The 22,884-nt window shown below is 44.4% G+C and overlaps 1 long non-coding RNA gene across 2 annotated transcripts in view; it reads right to left on the reverse strand.

Moving 5' to 3' along the window:
* Window positions 1–22,884, reverse strand: part of LOC115276760 — a 41,218-nt gene that overhangs the window by 17,033 nt on the left and 1,301 nt on the right. The window contains exons 2-5 of one of the 2 annotated variants that reach the window (XR_003902078.1): window positions 8,681–8,848; window positions 4,627–4,769; window positions 2,163–2,267; window positions 544–633 (exon numbers count right to left, since the gene is read on the reverse strand). This is a non-coding gene — a long non-coding RNA (uncharacterized LOC115276760). Of the gene's footprint in view, window positions 1–543; window positions 634–2,162; window positions 2,268–4,626; window positions 4,770–5,234; window positions 5,384–8,680; window positions 8,849–22,884 lie in introns of those variants that run through there. The other variant, XR_003902079.1, reaches the window with a different exon arrangement.

Genomic DNA, 22,884 nt, shown 5'->3' on the forward strand with positions numbered 1-22,884 from the left:
CTAGGATCATGCCCATGTCGCACTCATTTTTCTTGAAAAGCTCTCAGATGATTAAGGTTGCCCTAGGGAATGAGTGAATTCGAAACCAATTCTGTGAAGGAGGAAAGTAGGTGTGTGTTTGTAAAAAAAAAAAAAAAAAAATTAGGTGTATTTTGAGAGAGCAAGCATGCTAGCACTTGCCCAAGCAGAGAAGGGGCAGAGAGAGGAGGAGAGGATCCCGAGAAGGCTCCGTGCCGAGTGTGGAGCCTACTGGGGATTCTATCTTTCCTCCTCTCTGCGCACCTCCCCCCACACGTGGGTTCTCTCTCAAAATTAACTTCAAAAAGCTCACCCCCAGAAATGAACAGGTGAAACCTCCCAAGTGCCCGACCTCCGCATACAGTCCTGCCTCATTCTCACACTTATCCATTGCTTTCATCCTGTCGTCTTTTAAAGCTGCTGGTCATGCAGATTCCCGGATTCCCTCCCGCCATTTCCCTCCGGGTTTGCAGGCAAAGCAGGTCCTGTTTAGTTCAGCCTCCCGCTCCCCCTCAGGAGTCTTACCACACCTGATGGGGCTGGAAGCACCTGGAGTTGTTCGCCAGTCACCCCTCCAGAGTCGGCTCCAGGGGTTTTCCTAGGGTCCTGGGGACCCTAGGGATGGGAGAAGAGAGCGCCTTGGCAACGAGGTTCTCTGTGGTGAGCGATTTCTGCCCGCAGGGGATGTTTGGCAATAAATACGGTTTTTTGGGGGGTTTTTTTTTTTGGTTATTGCAGCTAGGAAGGGGATGCTACCGACCTCTCGTAGGGGGAGGCCAGAGAGGTTGTAAAACATCCCAGATGCAGAAGATGGCCTCCCCTCTCCCCAGTAAAGAATTACCCAGTCCCCCAAGTTATCAGTAGTGCCCAGGAAGAAAAACCTTGCAAGAGGGGAGTGTAAATCTACTCTCCGTTGAACTTGCTTGGTGTTTAAGGCACAGAAATCTCTCAGACACTTCATTCAGGTGCACTGGGTTTTGACGTTGAAAAAAAATTTTTTTAATTATTTGAGAGAGAACATGAGGAGAGGGGCAGAGACGGGGCGGGTGGCACAGAGAAGCAGCAGCAGCTTCTACACTGAGGAGCTGTGAGATCATGACCTGAGCCAAAGTTGGATGCTCAGCCAAGCCACCCAGGAGCTCTGCGTGCAGAGTATCCCCTATTAGGCTTAAAGGATAGAATTATTTTTCTCCAATTTTCTCTGAAGCTATAATTTCTGCCTCCAGCAGAAAATAGTCTTTCTGGTTCAGAATAGATTTTGACAGTTTCTATTTGAGATTGGAAGTGTTTTTGGATTAGTACAGGATCTCTCCCCAATTTTGGTTTTTCACTCTCTGAAGAGGACTCCTAGGGGGATTGTTATCTCTTGGGCAGTGCCCCCCTGCCTCGTGAGGACTTCCAGAGGCATCGGCCCCTGCTGGCCTCTGCTCCTTCAGGCCATCCCTTGCTGCCTCAGGGCTGAAGGCCTTCCCAGCCCCATGTCCCCTCCCCTCCACTGCCCAGTCTCTCCTCAGCCGCTCTTCCTAACAAGGGCGCCAGTGCAGGTACCCCACCCCTCTTCCTGGGAGGGAGGTCTCCGACAACACTCAGGAGCCCAGAAGACTTTGGGAGAGTAAGGGGGACCCTGGGTTTCTCTCACCTCCCCGAGCCCCACCACCTCCGCCCTCTGCTGGGTGGCCCAGCTGGAGGCCCTTTCCCAGCCTCAGATAAGCAGAAGTTCCAGGCAAGTCACCTTCGTTCTCTGCCCCCCCCTCCGCCCCCAGAAAACTGGTCTGGGGCTGTGACCCCACTCCGCATGGTGGGGGGGCAGAAGCAGGTGGCTCAGGGTCACTCAGAAACACTCCCCAGCACCAAGCGTGCTTACAATTCGCTTCCCATTCTCAGGCCAACTCCAGTCGGCCTTCGGTGGTCAGAAGCAGCTTTCTTCTGTGTCCTTTGTTATCGTACAACAACACCCCTTAGGCCAGGGCTCCCGAGGGTGTAGAGAACCCAGAACAAGTGGTCAGGCTCCAGCCTCAGCCCAGACCTCCGGACGTCTGTAACTGGAGGCCCTGAGGGGAAAAGCAGCCTCTTGTGCGTTGAGCTGTGAAGGTGGCCATGAGAGGCAGGGGGAGAAAAGGACACAAATAGGGAGGAAAAGTTACCTTCGTGGCTACAGCTGACGGTGGAGGGGAAGGGGGCCGAGCACCCAGAGCTGCTGTGTGTGACCGCTACCAGAGCTTCGTACTCCTCCAAGAAAAGCCAGGAACCTGAGATGTACAGGAAAAGTCTTGGTTTTAAGTAACGCCAAGATCTCGTGGACCAAGGGAGACTGGCTTGTCTGCCTGCCCTGCCCTGTGTGCTGGAGGCCGGTCCCAGCCTGCCCTCCGGTCCAGCGCCAGGATTGACAACCACAGCGGGTACCTGGTAGGGGTCGGAGCGGGAGAGCCAGGGACGGGGAGAGCCCTTCTTCCAGACCCGGGGCCAGAGCTCACCACTTTGAAGTCTCCTCGAAGACAGGAACCTCACCGCCAGCAGCTTAAAGTCCACGTTCAGTGTTGCCCGCGCTGCTAACACCAAGAGTTTCCAAGTGCTAGCAAGCTCCGGCTCCTCTGCTTAAATACTTCCCCAACATGAGCTGGGGCGGGGGGGGGCGGGACCACAGGCTACACGTGTACACGTGAGTCAACGGACCCCAGCTGTGTGGACTAGGCAGCAGCCCCTGATCCAAGGCTGATTGGTTCGGGAGCCTTCCAGGAGCCGGCCACGAGTGAGGATGATTCTGCCTCTCTCAGTGAGGTGCTGGTGCACCTGGGCATAACCGTAAGTACCTTGTGCAGGAAAAAAGGTTTTCTTCAAATTCCTTTTAAAGAAAACTATGTCCCATTCATATGTTAAGCATTTTGCTGCGTGTACAGAAGCCTTTTGCTCCTTGAAAGATGGACAGTGTGTTTTGCATGAATTAAAACTTTATGCCAGTGGCTTCAGACTTCTGTTTCTGCAACTGCTTTTTCCCACTCATATCCTGGCTGTAAGATTTGAATGAACAGAAATGGGTAAAGTCGTAACCATAATGAAAGTTTTCTTCTTTTATTGTGGTAAAACGCAGGTGATTTAACTTTACCCTCTTAACCATCTCCAAGTATACGGTTTTGGCGCAATTAATTACCACTCACCTCCAAAATGTTTCTCAGCTTATGATATTAAAGCTCTATACCCATCATTGTAGAATATTTTAATTTGGAAAATTACAGATTAAATAACAAAATATAAGGATATGGAAAATTTAAATAATCATTAATGATCCAAATATTATAAATAAATAAATAAAGGTAAATAGAGAGGGAGGACTATGAAAATAGCATATAGTCACTATTTGGGGGGGTACAATGCCTGTGGTCATGTTTTAGGCCACATGGAAATTATTCATTAATTCTGTGGTAATAGAAAATAGAAAATTTTAAACTTTCATTTAATCTTTTAAAAATCTTTAAAAATGTTTGTTTATTTATTTATTTTGATAAAGAGTGTGCGTGCATATGAGCAGGGGAGGGGCAGTGGGAGAGGGAGAGACACAGAGAATCCGAAGCAGCCTCCAGGCTCTGAGCTGTCAGCACCTGATGCAGGGCTTGAACTCACCGACGCAGGGCTTGAACTCACAGACCAGGAGATCACGACCTGGGCCGAAGTTGGACGCTGAACCAACCGAGCCACTCAGGTGCCCCCTAACAAAATCTTAAAACTCTAGGTGTTAAGTCACAGTGCTTGAGACATTATAGCCTTGTTCACACAAGCACTTCGAGAATTGAGAGCTCAGTGGGACTTCCTGGTGCTAATCACGTCCTATGTATATCACGCTCTGAGGCGGCTGTCCCCACAAATAACAGGGCTCGGGAGGGGGTGTTTAAAGTCTGCCTATCCAAATGTCTGTAAGCAAGAACCGGCTGCAAACTTCCTGGTCCCTGTGGGACATGAGCTTCCTGTTCATAAATGGGACTGATTGTTTATAGGGATGCAGTCTGTTCGGTTGGACTAATCAAGCATCAATCAAAAAACAGGTGAATCACTAAATAGGCCAATGGAGAAAACAAAACAGCAAATCCGGATATGTAACCAAGTGCATATGGGAATTTTCCATAAAATAAGGCAGTACATCCCGTCACTGGGGACAAGGCAGACTTTTAATAAGTGGTGTGGCCATGACTGACTAGGTCCATGGAAAAAACAGAACACCAGGATACGCCCAAATGGGTCAGAGAGCTACATGTAAGCGGAAGGAGAGCAGAAGAACTAGAAGCAGTGAGAGAAAATATTGTTAAAATTGACTACAAAAACCCAGAAAACTTTTGCATGGCAAAATGTACTACATGGGAAAAGATCAAAAGATGACTGACAAACTGAGGAAAAAAATGTTGGTAACATGTCGCAAAGTGTGAATATCCCTAATTTCCTTAAAAGCTGTTAAAATTCAAAAAGAAAAGAATCAATGACACGATAGGAAAAAATGGGGAAGAAATAGGAACAGCTCACAGAAGAATAAATGCAGATGACCCTTAAATATGAAGAGATACTGCATCTCACTCAGGAGAGAAAACCAAGTTAAAATTTTACTGAGATACAATTCCTTACCCATCCAATTAGCAGGATCTCCCCAGTCCGACCTCCTGCTGTGTGGGTGAGGCAGGCAAGTGCTCTCCGAAGCCGCTGGGGGTCTTCTGGGGGGGTCTTTCCCTGGAGGTTCACGGAAACCAGCCAGAGGATTACAGCACCCCCTGTGACAGATGTCAAAAAAAAAGAAAGAAAAAGAAAGGACAGAAGTGGATGTCCTTTTTCTTTAGAGTTGAATCAACTGGTAGAAAGAATTTGAAATTTCCCTTTTGGCGGGGGAGGTCTTCTTTAAATCACTGGAGATGATGTGTGTATTAAGCCTCTTCAGCTATTTTTCCTGAATGTTCCTTTCCAAAAATGTTCATCGCTTTCCTCTAACTAAAACCACTGCCTGATTTGTTTCCAACTGTGACTGGCCTCATTCTGTTAAGAAAGTCACATGTTCACAGACTACCAGCTTTTATTGATAATAATAAATCTCCAGTGATCTTTAAATATAAATATATTGCCGAGGAGCACCAAAAGAAATGAGGACTGCAATGGATTCAACATGGAAACAGGAAACCCCGTCTATTAGGTCTCTAACGTAAGGCTGTGCCTTTTCTTTTCTATGTGTTTGAGTCACTTACGGATGAATTGCAGAGCACGGTGTCAAGGTGATGGGAGGGCCCCAGATCCATTACTGTATGGGGCCACGCGTAATTGTCAATGAGAATACTTTTCGAGCAACCCCACTGGTCGCTTTAGAATTCCAAAATGAAAACCGTTACAATGGCGACATCTGGTGGTCACCCCTTAGCCAAACAACTAAATGAAGCACCACCAATAGTGGGACGATCTGTGACGATGTGCCTCCCTGTGTGACAACATAGGAAGCACACTGCATCACCTATGACAAATTCTTGCCCAAAATATTTAACTCGAAGTTAATCGAGGCTTTAGCCCTAGGCTCCAGTTTTCAGGAAAGGCAAAGGATACAGGAACAGGTTAAATAGCACAATGGGCAAACGGACCATTCCGGAAGGTAGAGCATTAAAAAAACAACAACAACAACAAAAAACAGAACAAAACAAAAAACAAACAAACAAAAAGCTGGCATATTTTCTTCAAAAAGTCAATATCATGGGGGCAAAAAAAAATCAATGATATAGGAAAAAGAGCAGGAGGATTGTTCCCAGGGTATTATTGATCACTGATCTGTTACTTGAAGTTTCTGATAAAGGTTCACTATAGCCAGTAGGGTCGCATTTTTTGGTAGATGAGGCGAAGAACTGCATGGTGCCTACATTTGTCAAAATCCCAGAAAGTTGCAAGACATTACTAGTAAGTTGTGGAGTTGAAAGGAACTTTTCCAAACCATTAATTATAAAATTGCTGTCCCATCAAAAAGTGATCAGTGTGCAACAAACCTAAAGGAGGCAAAAAGCAATATTGCAGAGACGTATCAGGCAGTTAATACAAATTGTGAAATATATTGAAATATATTTTAGCTTTGTGATATTTGAGGTATATCTTAGCTTTGTGCAATTCACAATTCGTTGATTTATTTTTCCCATTTTTTTCTTAAAGCTCCATGCTCAGCAGGACTTGAACTCACAACCCTGAGATCAAGAGTCAGATGTTTAACCAACTGAACCACCCAGGCACCACTATTTTCTCACTCATAATAAGTACTCATTTTGATGTCTAATTTTGTTTGAGTGATTTTAAGTTTTGTTAAGAAGTTCCCCCAAATTATATAAGCATCAGGCCCCACAAAACTTGGGTCCGAATGTGATGTTAGATAGAGTGCTTTCCCGCTGAGCCTGGAGGATGGGGAGGGGCGGTGGGTAACGGACCATAGTGAAGCCGGAGAAGTGAACAGAGGGAAGAGCCACAAAAGGCCTTGCTGCTAAGGGGCTTTTCTCCCGCAGAAAACAAGGAGCCAAGAAGAGCCAAAGGCAAGGGAGTGGCGTCATCAGGGATCAGGACTTCCGTGAGCCCCGTAGGGGGCGCTCCGGACCGGGGAGACCCAGGGCAGCCTAATGCAGGAGTCCAAGTGGGAAAGCGTGAGGACAGGTTTCCGAGAGCTGGGACCCAGCCGTGCATTTTACCCACACTGCAGGAGAGACCGCGACAAGAAGGGTTGCTTAGAACCTGGTAGAACATTCCCCTTTAAGATGTTTATTTAGCGGCGCCAGGGCAGCTGAGTTGATAAGTGTCTGACTCTTGATTTGCCTCAGGTCATGATCTCATCATATGTGAGTTTGAGGCTGCATCGGGCTCGTGCTGACAGTGTGGAACCTGCTTGAGGTTCTCTCTCCTCCTATCTCTGATCCCCCTCACTCCATTCCCCGCCCCCTAAATAAATAAACTTAAAATTTTGTTGGATTTTCTGTCCCTTTAGATATCTCCGTAGAAACAATTTATTATATGATTCCACAATTTAATCAATTTGCTAATAGTTTTTCGATTAAGGTTTACACACAGGGAGTTACTTCATTTCACTTATAAGCAATATTATAACGGTGCCTTAACTCAGGCATCAGACCACCTTTTGGCAGAACATACAGCATAAAACATTTTTTAAAACGCTCTCCGTATATCTTGTCAATCAAATTAGCTCACAATGTGCACGCGCGTTTCACACAGCGGAGCAGTGCTGTCACCACAGTCAACCTGGGCCTCCTCCCTGTCTGGCATTGATTTAAATGCTTTTTTGTTCTGAGATTTCCCCAGATCACTACTGTGTATGACAGGAAGATCAGCCATTTAGTGTTTTCCCCAAAAAGAGAGAAACATAACTCTTTTTTAAGTAGGCTCCACACCCAACAGGGGGCTTGAACTCAGGACCCTGAGATCAAGTCACAGGCTCCACCTACTGAATGAGCCAGGCACCCTGAGAAACAGACACTCCCAATCCCTCTGCCGTCTGTCTGTCTCCCGACAGCCCACACTGGCAGCACAGATCAGAAAACAATCACTCTAAGAGGATTATCCATCACACCTGCAGCCTTCTGTAACACTTTGATTCAGCAGCTAAACTAGCGTGTTGCTGGTCTTTGTTTCCCAAATGCCAGAATCCTTAAAGGTTTTGATTAGGCACAAACAAATGAGAAAGATAAGGAACTCTTGCATAGAAAAGCTGAACTTGAGGGACTTTTCTGTTGATTCTCAAGATTATTTATTTGTTAAAGTTTATTTATTTATTTTTGAGAGAGAGTGAGTAAGCGCAGGAGCAGAGAGAGAGAGAGAGAGAGAGAGAGAGAGAGAAGGAAAGAGAATCTCAAACAGGCTCCACATTGCCAGCACAGAGCCTGATGCAGGGCTCAAACTCACAAAACCGTGAGATCATGACCTGAGCAGATGCTTTACTGACTGAGACAGCCAGGTGCCCTTATTTTTTTTCTTACTTTTAAAATAATTTTTTTAATTTTAAAATATTTTTTAATTTTTTTTTTTTTTTTGAGAGGGAGAGCAAGAGAGAGCATGAGCAGGGGAGGGGCAGAGAGCGAGAGATACACAGAATCTGAAGCAGGCTCCAAGCTCTGAGCTGTCAGCACAGAGCCTGACACAGGGCTTGAACCCACGATCTATGAGATCATGACCTGAGCCGAAGTCAGATGCTTAACCGACTGAGCCACCAGACATCCCGAAAATACTTTTTAAAGTTTATTTATATATCGAGAGAAAGGAAGAAAGAGAATCCCAAGCAGGCTCCACGCTGTCAGTGCAGAGCCCACCGCAAGGCTCGAACTCACAAACCGTGAGATCATGACCTGAGCCACAAGTCAAGAGTCAGACACTTAACCGACTGAGCCACCCAAGTGCCCATCAGATCACGTTTTTAAATAAAACCACTTTTATACGAATTCACCCGTTAAAGTGTGAACAAAGACATCATTCTTGTCAAATATTTGGAAAGTGGGCACTTACATTTAACAGAATTCCTGATACATAACAATACATTGTGAGATGCTAAGTTATATGTTATTTTGTTGTGTAGACAACATCTAGACTGGTCAAAACCCTGAGAAATTTTTATACGGCTTTATGAGCTCAAATGTTAGTAAACATGTATTTTCTACATACTCACCCAAAATAAAGTGGATTCTGGTGAGATGGTGTCAAAACCTGAATAGACAACGCTGGCAGGGCACTCTGGGTGCTCCGGGCACTCCGGGCTGCTCAGGCTGGCACGCTGGTCCAAGACAGAAGCACGTGAGACGCAGGGTGGCTGCGGGCCAAGGAGGGAAGATCCAACCTTTATGGAGGAGGGAGAGAGGGAGAATTATGTCTCTGTTCCCCTCTTATTTGCAGTGTCCTCATCGAAAGTGGAGCATTAAATAAACACATCTTTATACACCAGGGGTTTTACTTTAGGCCACATCGTCTTAAACCTGAAATTAGAATGTCCACTTCAGTATATCCATTGACATCTTGATGTTCATTGCAAAAGCCTCCAAGAACACTCCTCGACCAACCTTCTACATACTCTGTCTCAGAGTCTGTCCCCAGGGAACCCAGTAGAAAACAGCGCCCGTTTCCACGGATGAATGATCGGCAGGGATAATCATTGATTGGTCGACTGAACCCAGTAGTGCCCGAAGAGTTCTTCATTTCATGAAGAAAAAACACTTTAATTGTTTACACAGGGTTCTTTTCAGGCAGAGGATGTCTGTCGTTTAGGAAAATGTCTTGATAAACTGACTGATTGAGAATGGGACTCACGAGCAAGAATGCTGGTATCAAAGTAAGACGATTAAATGGCTCCGCCACAATAAATATGTCGGGATAGGTTAGAGAAGAAAGGCTGGAGAGAGATGGTATGATTAGATGCGGGAACTTAAAGGACATATCGTTTTAAAGTTGATTTATTTATTTTGAGAAAGATCAAGAGTGGCCAAGAGCAAGGGAGGGCAGAGAGCGAGGGAGAATCCCAAGTGGGGCTCAATGCCACCACCTTGGGATCATGGCCTGAGCCAAAATCAAGAGTCCGATGCCTAACCGACTGAGCCACCCAGGCGCCCCTAAAGGATATTTTTGAGAATGGTGATATCTCAAGTTCAATATGAGGCTGCTTCCATTACTGAATTTGCTCCAGATTTTTGAGAAAATATAAAACACTTAAAACTGTGAACATTGGAAGAAGCTGAGCAGAGAAAAGCAGCCCACAAGGAGGCTGGAAGCCAAGTGTACTTGAGGACGTACCCCTTGGACACTTGTAGGGAATGTTGAGAAAGCTTTGGACTTCTATAACTTGTAGGGGGCAGGGGTGCAAGCCAGTGTCCTCCAGAAGTTAAAGCGCTACGAAGCACCGCCTCACACATGGATTACATTAACTGACCCACCAGGGAAGTTTGCAAGTGGAAGATGATTTTGAATTTCTGGGGTTGAAGTGAGAATTCTTCGAAGGACAGTACAGGAATCTGAAGTAAGATTCTGCATTACCTGAGGAGATCTGATCAAAACTTTATCACCCCGGGGCGCCTGGGTGGCTCAGTCGGTTAAGCCTCCGGCTTCGGCTCAGGTCAGATCCCACGTTTGTGGGTTCGAGCCCCGCGTCAGGCTCTGTGCTGACAGCTAGCTCAGAGCCTGGAGCCTGCTTCCGGTTCTGTGTCTCCTTCTCTCTCTGCCCCTCCCCCTCTCATGCTCTGTCTCTCTCTGTATCAAAAATAAATAAAACATTTAAAAAATTAAAAAAAAAAACTATATCACTCCATTGGGGACCTGAAAGTTGAAAGGGCAGTGATCCCAGGTCTGGGATACTGACCCAGTATTTCTTTGGTGATTTCTGTCTCTCTCTCTCAAAATAAATAAACATTAAAAGATAAAATATATATATTCTCTTTTTTGTCATTAATAAACAATTGGTCATTGCATATTTTATGTTCAACAATTAACTTTATCACTATTATACCTCTAAGCTTCTCCCCACTAGTCAAAACAGCCAAATTTCCTACCTCTGTGATTAGGAATTTTCACCAGAATATCTTTGCCCTTCCTGTGCACTTCAGAGCCAAGCTTTAAGTAAGTTCTGTAAATTCTCGTGGGAAAAGTCTTCCAGGCACAATGGTATTGAACTTTCCTTAAATATGTTTTATATTACGTATTTTATGTTAAGTTTCCTCTGGGCTCGTAGAATTTTTGAGTTCTTTATGTACACTCTTGCTGAATGGTCACATTTATTCCCATGGCTTCTCTTAATCACCATTACCATCCCAGGATCTAAAAGTATGTTAGTTATAACTCTGTTATTCATGACCAGTTGTTTTTATTAAGTCGCAGATCTGATAGGCTAAGAGGTCTATGCTGATTAATTTTGCACGTTGCAGTACTTATGAGGCTGAACGCTTGTTCAAGGTGAAAATGACTTCTTCCTATTTGAATGGTCTCTTCTTGTCACTGCAGTGGAATCTGTGGCACTCTCTCCAGCTCGGTCTTCCAGGACTACACACTAAGCCCCTCGGATGCTAAGAGGGCTGATGGCTGTCAGCTGTCAGCTGAGTCCCCTGTGGGAATGGGTTTCAGCTGAGAAGAGAGAGCTGCTTCACCGGAAGTCACGCCCCCTTCTCCAGGGCAGCCTGAGCCCAGGGGCTGATCAGTGTTGTGAGGAGGGAGGGGCCCCTGGGTGGCTCAGTCGGTTAAGGCTCGGACTTCGACTCAGGTCAGATCTCACGTTCGTGGGCCTGAGCCCTGCATCGGGCTCTGTGCTGACAGCTCAGAGCCTGGAGCCTGCTTCCGGTTCTGTGTCTCCTTCTCTCTCTGCCCCTCCCCTCTCCTGCTTTGTCTCTCTCTGTATCAAAAATAAATAAAACATTTAAATAGTGTTGCAAGGAGGGAGACATAAAAGGCTTAAGGACACCTCAAGCTGGGCCAACTCCGAAGGGTCAGCCCACCTCCCCATAAGGTCAGCTGAGGCCTTACTGCAGCAGTACTGCAGTTCACCTCTGCCCTCTGACTGACGCCTGGTGACGGTGACGGTCCCCGCAGCACTCCGTGATAACCCCCCACCCCCGCACACAAATCTGTCTCAGAGTCCACTCCAGAGGGAACCCACTATAGACACCTGTTTTTAAAACCTGAGAATGTTTGTCTTATTCTTAATGATTTAAAAAAAACCCCACTTTATTCATTTCTAAAATGAACAAATCAGGAAACTATAGATGCTGGTGAGGGTGTGGAGAGACGGGCACTCTCCTACACCGCTGGTGGGAATGTAAACTGGTGCAGCCGCTCTGGAAAACAGTGTGGAGGCTCCTCAAAAAATGAACAATAGAACTCCCCTAGGACCCAGCAACAGCACTGCTGGGATTTACCCAAGGGATACAGAAGTGCTGATGCATAGGAGCACATATAACCCAATGTTCATAGCAGCACTGTCAACAATAGCCAAATCATGGAAAGAGCCTAAATGTCCATCACCTGATGAGTGGATCAAGAAGATGTGGTTTATATACACAATGGAATATTACATGGCAATGAGAAAGAATGGAATCTGGCCATTTGTAGCAACGTGGATGGACCTCGAGGGTGTCATGCTAAGTGAAATAAGTCAGGCGGAGAAGGACAGATACCATATGTTTTCACTCATGTGAAACAGGAGAAACTTAATAGAGGACCATGGGGGAGGGGAAAGGGAAAATAGTTAAGGAGAGGGAGGGAGGCAAACCATGAGAGACTCTTAAATACTGAGAACAAACTGAGGGTTGATGGGTGTGAGGGAGAGAGAAAAGGGGTGATGGGCATGGAGGAGGGCACTTGTTGAGGTGAACACTGGGTGTTATATAGAAACCAACTTGACAACAAACTATAAAAGGAAAAACATTTAAAAAAGAAAAAAAAACCACTTTATTAGCTCTATTATATAGGTCCAATTATTTCTCAATTCATTATTATCTTTCACAGAACAAGTTAAGGAAAGTTATTTTGATACCTAGGTGGCCTAGAAGAACAAAGAAGTTTCGCCACTGTGAGGTAGGAAGGTGCAAAGGGGCTAGGGACTCCCATGGGCACATAGGGTGACCTGGCGGGGGGCTAGATGCATAGCCATCTTCATGTTCCTCATGGTGGTTTAGCCATCAGCTTTGCTCCCCTGAGCTGGGCAGTTTCTGTAAAAGACCTTAATCATTCAATTCTAATCAGATGATTTAAGACTATTGAACATTGGGTGAGTGGCCTGTGGAGACGGTGCTGGTGATGCGCTGGCAATAAAAGCTATGCAAAATGTGGATGAAAAGGTTGTACTCACACAGCACGTGCTCTCTTTGAGCTGTAGAAGGGTCTCGTTCTGGGCACCTCTTATGTCAGGAGCCATACAAATGACCCTCTACAACATGACAGATCCGTTAAGTGTTCCCTCACCACCTAATCTTCAATGGCTCTCTTCCCTCTGTCCCAAATCCTCCCCAATAACCATGCTTGAAGGCCAACATCATGTTGCCAAATTCCATAAGGCACCACTGACATCAAGGTCTATGTGAGTGTCACCTTCCGGAGCTGAGCCGGGCACACGACGGAACATCAGCAGTGATGGATGGTGAAGGGAAGCATTTTTTCCTCTGCTCACTAGGTGGCGCTCAAGCAGTTTTCAACTGCACGATGCGCCGATGGTTCAGGGATTGACCAAACCAATTTGGTGAGTTTATTACCATTTTTTTAGTCAAGTAAACCTCTATTACAAGGGTCCTGGGATTATAGACTCAGATTCTTTATTTTATTACTATTATTATTTTTTATTTTAGAGAGAGGGAGCACAAGTGGGGGAGAGGGGCAGAGGGAGGGAGAGAATCTAAAGCAAGCTCCATGCTCAGCACAGAGCCCAATGTGGGGCTCAATCCCACAACCCTGAGATCATGACCTGAGCAGAAATCAAGAGTCAGACACTCAGCTGACTGAGCCACCGAGGCAGCCCTTGACTTGGGTTCTTTAAAAAAGTTTTGAGTTTGCATATCCTCAGCTTTAAACATCTCCAGTAGAAGCAGTATAATTCCTACTAAAACAGCTTATCTGGTGTTCAGTCATTTGCCCGTACATTCATTCATTCAAGAGGCATTTACTGAGCACCTACTATGTATCAGGCACTGTGCACCACAACGAGGATTCAGGTGAGGATAAAAAGATTAAAAGCATGACATCTGCACTCATGGTCCTTGCAGGCATTACTCAGAAATTCACACAAATCCCATTAAACTATAACAGTGGAAAGAACTGCAGATGAGAGGTACATGATGCTAGGAGAACACTTACTAGCCCAAGATGTGAAGTTCAAGGAAGGCTTCCTTGAGAATGGATGGCTGAGTTAACATCTGAAGGGAGAGTGGGCGTTGGTGAGATAAAATGGACGTGGAATGTCATAAGCAGAGATAAAAGCATGGGGAGGGGGTTGAGGAAGCAAATGATGAAGACCAGTGTGGGCGGGCCACTGGGAGCAAAGGGGTGTTGAGTGCGGATGGGGGAGGCAGGAGTCGTAGGGGAGCCAGACCCAATCAGCCTTCCAGGCCTTGACACAGATTGTGGTCTTTATTCCAAGAAGAATAGGAAATCATTGAAAGGTAATCAGCAGGGAAATGATTTGATCATGTCTGCACTTTACAAAAAGAACTTTGGCTGCAGCATGGCTAATGTACTAGAGGGGCCTTAGCGATGTGGGAAATAGTTTACAAGGTAATTATAGTAAAGGAGGAGAGAGAAGTTGGTGGCTTGGACCGAGATAGGTGTTTGGAAAGCTCTATTAGGAATTCTTGCCTTAGATCAAAGCAAAACTTACCTCCAGGGGCCCCAGCAATTTCTTCTGGGACCACAAAGAACAAGTCAACCCCCCATCAACATGGCGGTCCTTTAAGTGGATTAAGGAACGGACTGTCCCACCTCCTTTTCACTTGGACTCACTGAGGGATCTGGTCATTACTGGCCAACTGAGACTGTTCCATCTTGCCCTCGTCACTTAGTTCTCCTTTCTTCCTGTTTAAAAAGTATGATTCTTCTAACAGGTCCTCAGATGTACTAAATATTAACTTACTGTCCTCACTGCCACTCTTGGAACAATCTCAGTTGGCCAATAAAGACCAAATCCCTCAGTGAGCCCAAGCTTCTAGAAGATTAATATGAACACAAAAGATGGCATTGACATGGTGAGCCCTGGTTACAGTATGAAAGCAAACAAGAAAGAGTTCAACCTACAACCTGGCAGCTAAAAAACCAGAAATTAACACCCTATTCCCCATCAGGCTGACAGTAACAGAAATCAACAGTTCTTGAGACTGCTTTAAACATATTACACGCTTTAACGCACTTTGTCCTCCCAACAACCCTTGGAGAAGGTCCTAATATTATTCCCATTCTACCGATGAGGAAAATAAGGTAGGGGAAGCTAAAATCATATGGCCGGTAAGCATCAGAGCCAGGACTAAAGGACTAGCCTGACTTCAGAGCCTGCGCTCTAAGTGACCTTGCCTTCCTGTGCAAGGAAAATTACTTTCAAACTTGGAAGGGAAAAATAAATATGATGAAAAGGAATTAACCTACAATGGCTTAGAGAAGAAGATAACCAAAGAATTCAGAATTATTTGATTAAATTCCAATCTAATGCTCAAATGAAAAATATTTTAAGACTATGAATGAAGAGTCAGATATAAATCCGAAACAACAGCTGGTCATCTTTAAGAAATATTGGGGGGCGACTGGTGGCTCAGTCGGTTAAGTGTCCGGCTTCGGCTCGTGTCATGATCTCCTGGTTTGTAGGTTCGAGCCCCATGTCGGGCTCTGTGCTGATGGTTGGCTCAGAGTCTGGAGCCTGCTTCAGATTCTGTGTCTCCCTCTCTCTCTGACCCTCCCCTTCCTGTGCTATCTCTCTCTGTCTCTCAAGAGTAAAAAAAAAAAAAAATTAAAAAAAAAAAAAGAAATATCGGATGATGGCTGGAGATGCTCAACAAATTAAAAAGACAAATTTCCAAAAGAGAAAGGATCACTTTTAGGAAACTGACTTCCTTTATATTTCTCTCCATCTTACCTCACTTCTGTACTAGTATCTTTTATCATTGACCAGGGAGTATCAAATAGCTTTAGAAAAGGCTCTGAAATTCTGGCTCTCTTAACTAGTCACCCACTCATTTTTCACAAATATTTCTTGAATATCTGCTCCAAGCCACACAGACTACTTGGTGCTAGAGAGCTGAAACAGGCAGAGTTCCTAACCTCAAGCCGCTTTCTAGTGAATAATATCATTACTGATACAGTAATTACAAAAGTTGGGGGCATAATTATAAACTGAGTCATAAACAGAATGTGCTATAATTATTTAAGAAATTAGTCCCAGAGAAGGGTCTAGTCTTTTAGTGAAAATTCAGACTGTAAATGGCTCTTCTATTATATTATTTTAATGAAATGTACATAGTGGAATATCCTATTTAAAATCTTTCAAGGACATTAAAAGCTTGAGCATAGTCTTACAGTAAGATTATGCCTAAAATTAGAAAAAAAATTAAGGTTCTAAAATTATACTACATAAATCATTTGAAACATCATCAAAAACATTAATTTAAAAAATGAAATCAAAGAATGTGCTTTATAAGTCAGTTTTAAGACTTACTGAGATATACTTCAGATACCATAAAATTCATTCTTTTTAATGGTACAATGTAGTGGATTTTAGTATATTCACAAGGTTCTGCCATCACTACCACAAATTCCAGAACATTTCATCACCCAAAAAAGGACCCCCGTACCCACCAGTACCCTTCCTATTGCCACCTCCTGACAGGCCCTGGTGACCAGGAATCTATTTTCTGTCTCCATAGATTTGCCTATTGCATATAAATGAAATCACAGAATATGAGCATTTTTTTTTCTGACTTCTTCCATTTAAAATATTTTCAAGGTGTTCATCTAGGTTATAGCATGTTGAGCACTTCATTACTTTTTGTGGTGGAATAATATCCCATTGCAGGTCCTACCATATTTTATCTGTTTATCTGTTCATCAGTTGGTGGAAATTTGGGTTGTTCCCACTTTGGGGCTATTATCAATAATGCTGCTATAAACTTTCATGTTCAAGTTTTTGTGTGGACATATGTTTTCAGTTTTCTGGGGTATCCATCTAGGAGTAGAACTGTTGGATCACATGGTGACTCTGCGTTTAACCCTTTGAGGGTTTGCCAGAACATTTTCCAAAGTGGTGACACCATTTTCCCTTCCACCTCCAGTGCACAAGGCAATAGTTAATATTGTCTTTCTTTTTTTTTTTAAATTATAGCCATCCTAGGGGGTGTGAAGTGATATCTCATGTAGTTTTAATTTGCATTTCCCTGATGTTGAGCATCTTTTCATGTGCTGATTGGTCATTTGTATATGTGCTCTGGAGAAACATTTATTGGTATGCTTTGCCCTTTTTTTTTTTTGAGAGAGAGGGAGGGTGCAAGTGAGTGAGAGGCAGAGAGAGAGAATCCCAGGAAGGGCAGAGAGAAAGAGAGAGAGAGACAGACAGCAGACACAGGGCTTACCCAAGGTGGGGCTTGGACTCACCCGATGTGGGGCTTGAACTCACAATGTGTGAGATCATGACCTGACCTGAGCTGAACTCAGATGCTTAACACCTGAGCCACCCAGGTGCCCCTCCTTTGCCCAGTTTTATTTATTTTTTTTAAAATTTTTAAATGTTTTATTTATTTTTGAGAGAGAGAGAGACAGCTTGAGCAGGGGAGGGTCAGAGAGATGGGGAGACACAGAATCTGAAGCAGGCTCCAGGCTCTGAGCTAGCTGTCAGCACAGAGCCCAACACGCGGCTCAAACCCACGAACCATGAGATCATGACCTGAGCCGAAGCCGGACGCTCAACCGCCTGAGCCACCCAGGGGTCCCTCCCTGCCCAGTTTTCAACTAGGCCATCTATCCTTTAATTATAGAGTTGTAGACTCTTTATGTATCCTAGATACAAGTCCCATATTAGATATATGATTTGTAAATATTTTCTCTCATTATGTGGGTCGTTTCTTAATTTTCTTGAAGGCATTCTGTACAGCATAAAAGTGTCTGATCCAGATGAAATCCAATTTGCCGGTCAGTTTTGAGCAAAAGTAGTGGATGTCACTTCCTGGGCCATTTAATTGCCAGTGTGAGACTCTAGAACTCTCTTTAAATGGTGACCAGAAGTGTTTCAGTTGGTGGTGGTCCCGCAGGATTACAGTGAGCAGAGCACTCCTGTAAACTGTGGTAACAGAAATGTCGGGTGAGAGAGAAATAACTCTTAGTCATTTTAAGCCACTGAGATTTGGAAATTATTGGTTACCACAGCATAAACAACCTGTCATCACTGATATACATGTCTCTTGTAATTCGTTAGTTAGTTGCCAGAATATTATGAAATACGAACCAAAAGACTTTTACAAATAAACTAGTTAAACGAATTTAAAATCTCAGCTCTATGGACTATCGAACACTTTATATTTCTTTCCATATTCAGTCAAGAATTTCATATAGTCATTTCATGATATGGGAAAATGCTCTTGATATATTAAGTGAGAATACAAACTTTCAAATTTAAACGTTTTAAAAACTTGTTTATTTTTGGGAGAGAGAGGGCGAGAGCATGAGCAGGGGAGGGCAGAGAGAGAGAGAGAGAGAGAGAGGGAGGGAGGGAGGGAGAGAGAGAGACAAAATCCGAGGCAGATTCTATACTGTCAGCGTGGAGTCTGTTGTGGGGCTCAGACTCACAAACCATAAGATCATGACTTGAGCTGAAGTCAAGAGTCATATGCTTAGCTGACTGAGCCACCCACGTGCTCCAAAAACTTTTAAATTTAAAGACAAAGTGCTAGAATGTTGACAGTGGTCATTTCTCTCTGTTGGATTGGATTTTTATTTTTCTTCAGAGCTTCTCTGTATTTTTAAATTTATTTTTATAATTTTATACTCAGAAAATAATAGTCACCTATTTAAAACATATATCTACTTTATTAATGGCATTTACATGTTTATTATTAGAAGAGAATCTAGGGGTGTTAGGGTGGCTCAGCTGGTTGAACATGAGACTCTTGATTTCACCTCGGGTCATGATATCCCAATCTGTGAGTTCGAGCCCCGTGTCAGGCTCAGTGCTGACAGCTCAGAGCCTGGAGCCTGCTTCAGATTCCGTGTCTCCCTCACTGCGCCCCTCCCCTGCTTACAAACTCTCTCTCAAAAATAAATAAACAGTAAAAGAATGTTTTTAATAAAAAGAAGAAAATCGGGCATGAAAGATGTCAGCCATTCTGTATACTTTTATCTCACCTTCCAACATTTGTAGAAAATCATGACAAGAATTGTTCCCTCATCATCAACAGGATGAATCTTCTACCACGTTTAAGTGATCAGCCAAAGGACACAAGTTTATGTGCATTGAGTACCAGTGCAATGGACCACACTTATTTCATAGTTTTCCTTTAATATTCTGGAATTGGGAGTCAGGTAATATCATCGCAAATAGAGGTTTATGTCAAATGAGCCACAGATTATCTTTGTCATACAAAGGCCTGTCCAAGGTATAATACGGCTTTTACCTCAAGACGGGGAATGGATCTGTGCACTACCTCTCCTTCCACTCAGAATATTATTGAATGCAGAGGGGAGATAAGTATAAATAAGAATAACTCCACCGAGTCTAAACCCAACAGGACAGAGGCCGTCAGTGACTCAGGATGACCAAGGAACATCTGGAAAATGCTCAGCAGATAGAATCCGATTGAAGGCAAAAACCCATGGAGCAGAGAAGTCCCTAAATGCAAACCAATTGAAAGAGGAGAGAGAGAGAGAGAGAGAGAGAGAGAGAGAGAGAGAGAGAGAGAGCGAGCGAGCTGTTCTGGCCCTTTATTGAAGGGACGTCATGTGATAATTCTCACTGCAATGACTCAACCTAAATGTTCAACACACTGACTTAACTTCTGGAAGGGGAAGGGGAGGCATATTATTTTCTTCTTGGTCATTCTGTGACTCTGCAAGTTTCACAATATCTACGCGTGGGAAAGCCCTTGACGGTTTCATTTCTTCCTCAGCCAGGTTTGTGTTCCTCTGACACTTTCACTCCCTGAAATCAGAAAGTAATTATGTGCCTAATTCAACCGAGCTCATGACAGAGCTGTTTCCAGGACCGCCTGATGGCCATGCCTCGCCAAGATCTACTTCTTCTGTTTCACGGAACAAAATCTGACTGATAAATAAAAATCTTGACTGTTTAGGCAGGGAGACACTGAGTCAGGGTGACTCATATATACACATATTTCAGTTTTAAAATAGCAGGAAGGCTGCTCTTTTTTTCTTGCTTTCTGTCCTCCCTAAATTACACGACATGGTTTTTGAGACAAGGCTTAGGTACTTAGGAAAAGAAATTCTATCCTCATTTCTTAATTGTTTTTAACATTGTGAGGGTTTTTCACTTTGTGGTAGCTGATCATGTGTTGGAGGAGGGGTATCCACTCCCTAAATTAGGGAGCTTCGAGTCTTCATCAATCAGCACTTGAAAGGTGGGGAAGCTCCTGAGGGGAAAGAAGGCGGATGTGGGGGAAGGGGGTGGGGGGTGCTTAACTTTTGGCTGAGACAGTGAGAGGCACAAATGTGTGTATGTTAAGAGTCGTTGTATCCCGACCAAAGAGAACCAACAAGCGCTGGCTAGCTGAGATTAATGTGATCCCAAGCCTCCTCTGCCAGAAAGGTTTCTTGCTGTGTTACTTGAGGAGCTGCCAGAAGGTAACGAGACAGGAAACCTGGAGATGCGGGCCGTAGCTCCTGGCCGTACATCCAGCCCCACGGCAAAGCTTTCGATAAATCAGGGCTTGGAGGAATAGCAGAATTCTGGGTTGACCTTTGTAGATTTTGTTGAGTGGTGACAATCTGTCCAAAGTGTAGTACTGATGAGGCTAAGGGTCTCATCCCAAAGGATGTTAGACTTTGTCCCGTGGTCACATGCTACCCTGTTGCAGAGGGTTAAGTTTAGTGCGCCCACCATCACTGCCAGAGACAGGGAGAGTAAAGCGATGGAAGTCTGAGTCACAGAACTTAAAGACGAGTCCTTACTGAGGACTGGGCCTCTGCCTCTTCAGGAGGCTGGTCTAAATAATAACTAACATGTAGCTTTCCTATCTCTGAAAGTCTAAACCCATGGGTTCCCCAGATAAGAAAGATCAACACAGTATCATATTTATTCACTTATTTAACAAACACGATTGCATGTTGCTAGGTGGCTACCAACGTGTTTTGGCTTTGATGGCAACAAGAACATGGTCCCAACCCTCACTAATGGTACAGTCCAATGGCACCAAATACATGAATCAAATGTATGACCAGAGCCACTGTAAAAATTGCAACTGTGGCAAGAAGAGGAGTTATATGGTGTCAAGGATCCCTATAATGGGGGGAGGGGAACAATGACTCATCTAGGAGAGTTGGGAAATGCTTTCCTGAGGAAGCAGGACTGGAGCTGAGGCCCAAACGCTATGTAGACAGTAGCTAGGTAAAAACAGGGGCGTTAGCAGGTTCTAGATAGAAGTAACAGCATGTGCAAAGGCCTGTGGTAGAAAGAGCCAAGCACATTTGGGAAAAAGGAAGCCAATATGGCTGGGGTAAAGACAGTAAGAAGGGAGCATGGTACAAGATGAAAGGGGAAGAGTAAGTGATGACCAGACTATGTGAGGCTGGCGGGCCACTGGGAAGGGGACTCAGCTTTAGAACAGAATGTGTATTTTGTAGAGATAAATCTGGTTTCAGTCCTGGAGAGGAATGAAAATGAATACAGATAAACCAGTTAGTAGTTTTTTGCGTAGGCCACGCAGGAGATGACAACTCAGAGCAGGGTGCTGCACTACAAATGGAGAGAAGTGGATGGACTCCAGGGATATTTAAGAGGTTAAATCGATACGCTTTGGTAAGGGATTGTGTAAAGAAGGCTAGAGAAAGATATCAAGTGTATCTTTCATCTTACAGCGTATACAGCTGGATGGATGGTAGTGCTACCACAGTGACCGGGAAACACTAATGGGGGTCAGTTTGGTCTTATGTTGAGAAGATATTCAGTAGGTAGTTGGTGTGTCTCGCTTGGAGATAAGGCATGTGCATACAAATGGTAGTTAAAGCTACATGTGTGGATAAGGTTGTTTAGAGAGAGACTAAGGAGAAAGCCTGTGAAAGGGGCATGAGGAATTCTAACTTTAAAGACTGATTAGAGTTTGAGGAATCTCCAAAGGTGAAAGAGAAGAGTGGTCATAGAGGACAGAGATAAGCCAGGGGGGTGTGGTGTTACCTAAACAAGAGAATAAACTCAAAGGTCTAGGAAAGAGGCCAAAATGTTTGAAGGTTGCTCAGAGTCAAGTAGGGTGACATGGGATCACTGATGACCGCAGAAAGCCTGTCATGGTTTCTGACATGACAGAGCTGGAAATAAATAGAATATGGTAGAAGGGCTTGCAAGTTTGAGAAGAACAGCAAAAATCTGAGCTTGTAATTTTGGAGAATGAAAGGCTGAGGGTTGGCTGGAGAAACAACGTAGGACTGCCAGGTGGTTCTGAGGGTTCATTAGGAATTGGAGTTAGTAGGGGCGCCTGGGTGGCTCATTCGGTTAAGAGTCTGACTTCGGCTCAGGTCATGATCTCACGGTTTGTGAGTTCAAGCCCCGCATCGGGTTCTGTGCTGACAGCTCAGAGCCTGGAGCCTGTTTCAATTCTGTGTCTCCCTCTCTCTCTGACCCTCCCCTGCTCATGCTGTCTCTCTCTTGCTCTGTCTCTGTCTCTTTCTCAAAAATAAATAAAAACAGTAGGAAAAAAAATTTAAAAATAAGAAATACCAAGATTGGAGTTAGTAAAGGTATCATTCATTCAAATCTGGACCATGGTGACATTTGCCCCAACAGTCCTCAGTTACTTGAATGCCATCAGGTCATTGGGTTCATCAGGGTTGGTGTGCGTTGAAAAGACAGAAGCACCAGGGAATTTGATCTATTATAAAGAGTGTTGTTGAAATAACGTTCCAGGAAATCAAAGTTAAATAGTAGAGGAAGAGAAGAGAAGGAAAAGGCTATGGTTTGGGAAATCATACATTAGTACAGGGATATGTGGCTCCTGATTGGACCATCGTGGGAGTGAAGGTAGTTGAACAGGCAACATGGAAGAAGAGGAGGCTGTGGTCAGAGTGGGCCATTTGCATGGAGGACTCGGAGGTGGGACAGCTACAGCGATGAGCAGACCCAGAATCCAAGATGGTTTGTGACTCAAGAAGGGGGACGTTCACTAGAGACGAGAGGCCGTGGGTTTCACTCCCTCAAATCTCTTCCACTTGCAA

This window comes from Suricata suricatta, chromosome 13, assembly GCF_006229205.1.
Source record: "Suricata suricatta isolate VVHF042 chromosome 13, meerkat_22Aug2017_6uvM2_HiC, whole genome shotgun sequence".
NCBI lineage: Eukaryota > Metazoa > Chordata > Mammalia > Carnivora > Herpestidae > Suricata > Suricata suricatta.